Source organism: Fulmarus glacialis, unplaced genomic scaffold, assembly GCF_000690835.1.
Source record: "Fulmarus glacialis isolate BGI_N327 unplaced genomic scaffold, ASM69083v1 scaffold5710, whole genome shotgun sequence".
NCBI classification, from domain to species: domain Eukaryota; kingdom Metazoa; phylum Chordata; class Aves; order Procellariiformes; family Procellariidae; genus Fulmarus; species Fulmarus glacialis.
Window position 1 is genome coordinate 1 of NW_009189448.1, and position 6,051 is coordinate 6,051.

The window sequence follows — 6,051 nt, forward strand, 5'->3', positions numbered from 1 at the left end:
GGCCGTGAGGTCAGGCTGCGCGACACGGCCCGGCAGCCCGGGGAGGCCTCTGCGCTGTTCCCCGCTCCCCCCGGGGGCCTGTGCCCCTGCGGGGCTGGAGTGGGGCGTTAGCACCAGCCCTGAGGGAACGGCTGACGGGCGGCGGAGGCAGATGTTTAAGATGAACAGCGTTGTTCCTGTGTTTCAAGTACTCCAAGCAAATGCACTTTCTGAAATTTGCTTTCCTAGTATTTGCATCCATGCTGATATAATTTATCGCTCTGGGGGTAGGCATGTATTCTGCTTTGAATACAACCGTCAAGACATGGTGGTGTGTGCGGAATCACTCGGGTTTAGAATACACAAAAGGGTTAGGCTGTATCAGTTTTACTGCAAGTGCACCTTGTCATATCATCAACAGCAAAGTAAGACATGCTTCTTTAAATCACAACACACTGTGCTGCGCTCGCTTAGAGTATGTACTATACCTTGGAGTTGGAGCAGGCGGTGAGCTTGTTGCTGTCTACAGCAGCTCCACTGATGAGCAGTAACTTGTTACGCTGCTCATTTGAGTCTGGTGCGAAAGGCAAGAAAGGGTGGGGGCCGTAGTGACTCCAACCCTGCCTGCTCTGAGGGAATCGCAACAACATGGAACAGTTCTGGTAGATTTTTCTCTCTATCCCATACTGTAGTTAGCGTCCTTTCAGCTGAGGAGTGGAAAACAAGCCCAGTGCCATTACTCAACTGAAGTCACTGTTAATGAAACGTGGGGGAGGGAAAAGGGAACATCAGCTACAAGTATTTTACAGTTTGACTGATCTAAAGACCAAGATCCTGTTTACGTTAGAATTGACTTGATACCCTTTTATGCTAGTGTCATACTATTGTGGTTAAGTCAAAAGTTTGCTAATACGCTATATTTGCATACTTTAGTGTTTCAGTCATGGTTGACAATTGCATTGCTCTTATAAAAGCTATGTATGTAGCAGTCATCATTATGTTACTGAATGACAACAGTAGTCACTGGTGTAACATTTGGTCAGTCAGAGCATCCTCGTAATTAGGGGTTTTAGCAGTTTCCAAACAGAAGTACCTCTCTTTAAGAAGATGATGTGTACACATTGTTGTTTTTGGAATTAAGAGATACAAATAGATAGTTCTTATAGATTGTGCATCAAAAGATGAAGAACTACACGTTATTTGTCAGGATGGTATCTTTTTCTGGAAATGGTATTACTTATCTTTATGCATTTTACAGTAACACTGGAATGCTCAGTAAAGATAAGAAAAAGTGAATACAAGAGGTATGGACTAGAAAAGCCTAGTTGTTATCTAACTTTGGTCAGATGTTTTTAAACCATGAACTATTAGAAGGAGATTATCAATGAAGTGTTTGCAATTGTGGAAGAAGGGAGTGAAAGGAAGGTAGCCAGTCCTTGCAGTGGTACTGGTGAGAAGGAATCCGTTTCCAAAGGAGATTAGAGCAAAAAAAATAGCAACTTGTCATGCTTACAAGTGCTTACATTTAAAAACAGAAGGATAGGTACATTTGTCCCAGTTTTGACAGCTACCTTCTCTTCCACTTTATTTTGGGCCTCTCGCCTAGCAGGCAGAGAAGCTGGCCCCGCTGCATGGACCGGTTACACTGGTAAAAGAGCAGTTGTCTCTCAGTTAAGTGCTGTGCTATGCTGGAAGGGATGGTTCTGTTCTGTCTGCTAGTTCTGTCTGAATGTTTCTATCCTTTTTATATCATATGCAAAACATCTGGTATGTTGTTCCAAAACCTTTAGAAGTTACCTCAACAAGCAGGACTTTTTGTGATCCACATGAGAGGTCTGATGTGACAGAGAAGCAGGAACTTGTGGCTGAGAACAGGAGGGAGAGCGTGACCTCCCCTCAGCAGTCGCCTCGGCACGTACACGGTTGTCCCTGTCCCTGAGCTACTGTGGCAGAAGGGATGACACAACTTGTGGAGCTGGATCACAGAACTGATACAGCAAGAAAAATACACAGGGAGACGTGGTTATTTTTAAGCCGGAGTATTTCCTTGCTCTGGTCCTCTAGCTGTCCGGCACAACAGGGGGGGTAGTGCTGAGGAAGAAAGAAGTTGCAGTAGGCAGGGGCTGCTAGAGAAGCGGCACCGTTGTCAGGTCAGAGGTGGGCCTCCCTTTTGAACAGCTCTGTAGGCGGCTGTATCGCTTCTCCTGCTCTCCACCATAAAAAGTCAGAGGACACATGACTGGCTAGTATTTAAATTTAACTTAGAAAGGGCAGATCACTTTCTTTTTTTTTTTTTTTTTTTTTTTTTTTTTTTTTTTTTGAAAGGGAACCCTAGAAGGAGATGCTCTAATACTTTGGTTGTGATTAATGGTGCAGAACCCTCTGTAGAAAAAGAAATGAAAGTAACAGCAACGGACATACATTGTACAACTGCTTTTTATGCACAATGCTCTTTATGCTCTTTTTAGGCTGTGTTCCTTTGAAAAATATTTGATTTGACATGTAAAGAATAAGAATTTTTGTTAAGTGACTAAATTAAAGGATGACCCAGACTTGCCTTTTTCTAGATAAATCTTACCATGCTTGCGTTCAGTGGAACAAAGAATTTTTTTTTTTTTCTGGTTGTGGTAACTAGCTGGAGGAGGAGGACCTTTTCTGTGCTTCCTTAGTACATGTTCAACTACAAATGACTGAAGGAGTATTGTTAAAGTAAAATTGTTCAAGATCTGACACTGCAGTTTGCCACCTTCATTTGCGTGCACCTATCCAACTGCTGTAAAGTTACGCTATCAACTGACCTGCCAATGACATCAGTTAAACTTCATCTTTTAAGGGCTAAAATGTAGTTAAGTGTCAGGTTTGTAATTTGTTGAAGATGGGGTGACTCTCTAACAGGGGGAGCATGGAAACTGCATTGCTGCGACTATTTTCTAATACTTCAAAGAAAGATTTTTACCCCAATCATATTATGTATCAGCCTACCTTGTGTGTCCCCTCACTACTAAATTCACACAACCAAGAAGTGACAGAGGCAGAGAATTTCTCACTTTGAGCTGATGAAATGATAATTTGAAATTAAATCTGAAGTTTCCTTTTCTTGTAGCTCTTGCCTCTTTGTTCTGTCGCACAGGGAATAAAGAACAGTTTAACTTACTGAATTACCTCACAGTTTAAAGGATTGCCTTTGTCTGTTATCTTCAGATTCAAATATACAACCTTTCGTAAACCCCTAATCTTTTTCTCATGGAAGATAGTTTAGCTAATTATCATCTATCCTGGGCTTATACAGGAGACTCCCTAGCCCCCTTAACCAAAGAGTAGAAGTTTGCATTTGTTTTTATTGCTATAAGTTGTTCAAGGCCTCCCCCCAAATCCTGTCCTCCTGCTCTTCATGTAAAGCATTGTTCACAAGCTAGAGAAGTGAGATCCTCTTCTGTTGTCTGAATCAGCAGTGAATATACTTAATACTATTGGAACCTACTAGTGTGTTTAATCACTGTGAATTAATCTTAACTGCTCTGAGTTCAGCTCTGCTGCAAGAGGCACATGGGAACAGTTTCACCCAGACACTTCAGATGTTCTAGTACATCGAACATCGTACTGAAGTCGGGCTAGATGACTTCTGGTGCTTCTCTCCTAACCACAGGCTCTAACTCCCCATCAAAGCAAACTAATTGAGTAAAAACGACCTCTTTTTGGCAAATCTTCTTGGACTGGCAGCCCTTTTGGATTCTGACTGCTAATTCTCAAGTCTGTTAGCCTGCTCTTTTTGAAGTCTGTTGCTTAATTTTGCTCTTGTCCTTCCTGCTTAAGTGAGCATTATTTTCCACCCTAGTTTTTTTAAGCCAAGCCACTTCATAACAGGAAGTCTTAATGGGTTTCTCTTGATGGAGGAGATGTATGTTTATGCTCCAGGTCAGTAAGCCAAAGACAATGTTTTTTCAAAGTTTGTCATTATAATGCTTGTATCTTTTTTCATGGGAGTCTTGATTTAAAATTATGAGTTTGCTTCTTAGCTTTTTTTTTTTTGTGCAATAGTTGTTTTTTTATTACTGATGCTACAAAGCTGATTTTAAATATTTTTGTGTAATATGACGTGTTTTTTCAGTAGCCCCAAGCACCTTCTGAGCGTTCTCTAGTTAGGCTTTTATTGGTAATGAATGATTAGAGAGTGGTGTTAGCACAATATTCCCACACGTGTACGATGTAGGCATAGTTGTAAATAACACAATTTTTATTAGCCAAACCTGCAGAAAGGTATGGGGAAAAACCCATTGCCCATCCCTTTACCCTATCTGACACTGTTTCAAGTACTTCATCTTGAATATGTACTTTATTTATTAAGTTTGTTTGAAGATTGATACCTTATCAGAGTGCAGCTATGTTTGTTTTGGGATACTTGGGAATGGCTGAGAAATCAGATGTGAGTCATATTGATGAATTATTGAAATAAAGAGTCATTTGGTCCTCTGCACGTAAAAGGTTTGTGTCCATCTGTGGGGGGAAATATAAATATGTTGTTAAGGAGTTGAAAGTATGTGGGACTTACTTTTTACGGCTTTATTACAGTTTGTGTCTGTATTCACATTGGGAAAGGTAAAAGCTTTTGTGTTAACAAAAGTGAAATGACTGGGTACAGGTGCAGTGAATAAGTGAGTAGGTGGGTTTGCTCTATCTTTTATAAGAATTGTTTCTGTTTTTTAAGGCCCTCTCTTTGCTTGCAGTGCCTCGAAGGAAGTACCTTAAAAACTACATCCTTAACATCAGTTTACTTTACAGCAGGGTTTTCCCATCCGATAAGCCATGCAAGGAAGATGAATGCTTCTTCATATAATAAGCTAGCTTAGTAAGTAGTTTAGTAGAATTCAAAATGCTTTAGCAAAAACATACTTTTCAGAGGAATGACTTCATATTTTCATCAAGGTAGGAGAGTATTATGGGGAATAATGTTCTGGGGAGCAGGGACTTGAGAAGGAATGAAAAGTAATTCCATTGTTCTTTCAAAAAAAAAAAAGTCAGATTAAAGAAAACTATTAGATACGAAAGAACTAAAGCATATGATTTTCAGTTGTTTTCCATAACAATTTTCTTTCTGCTTGAGCAGATTTAAAAAATGAGAAAATGGCAGAAGTTGACTTTGATACCCCATAACATCAGCAGTGAAAGACAGGCTTCTGAGTAACAGCAACAAGTTTATTCTACATGGCAGTTTCCTAAGGTGTAGGGCAGTGGCCTGCTAGCAAGGTGTTTTTTTAATCAAGGCATTATTTAAAAAGACTTGATATTATCCAGACTTGATAATATCCCATCCTTGCATGTATTCGCTCTGAGTGATGCAGTATGTGCTCACGTGAATGGCTGAGGACCACCTTGGAAAATGTTCTTTGTGTGACTGATTTTAAGACTTGTCTCATACAGAAGTTCCAAATCACAAATAGTATATTTCATAATTGTGAAAATACGAAGAGCATTGTACTTACACACTGGATCACACTTTGTCGAATGCACTTTATTCTTTTTTTCTAGAACTCTTCACAAGTGCACGTTGCTGGTGAATTGCCAGATATATGCAGAGCTTGCATTCCAGTGTGTATTTGGGGATTACCTGCTATTAAGCCGTCTGAAATGGCTTTCAGGACCACATTCGGGTATCACAGCAGTGGGGGTGAATCCCTCAGGGCGGAGGAGGACAAGTAAGACACGCTATTGAACTACGTTAAAAGGCACGATCTGGGGAGGGAGCGAAGGGAGAGCAAATTTTTTAAAAGGTGAAAAAAAGCCCCAGAAGGTGAAAGTGGCAGGACGTTTCCATCGGAAAGCGAGCGGTCGCTGGGCGGCGAGGCCGCGGTGCGGGGCGCGGGCGGGCCCCGGGGGAGGACCCTGGACAGCTCCGGGAGCCGGGGAGCCAGGCGCTCCTCCGGCTGCGGGCAGAGCTGGGGCCGAGCCTCACCCAGCCTCCCCTTGCCCGGGGAGCTTTCCCCTGGATTCAGAGTGGGGTTTTAGCTCAGTGCTGCACAGGTACGGTAAATAATATTCCTACCGGACAGTCAGCCGCAGGGTTGGCCGGGCGGG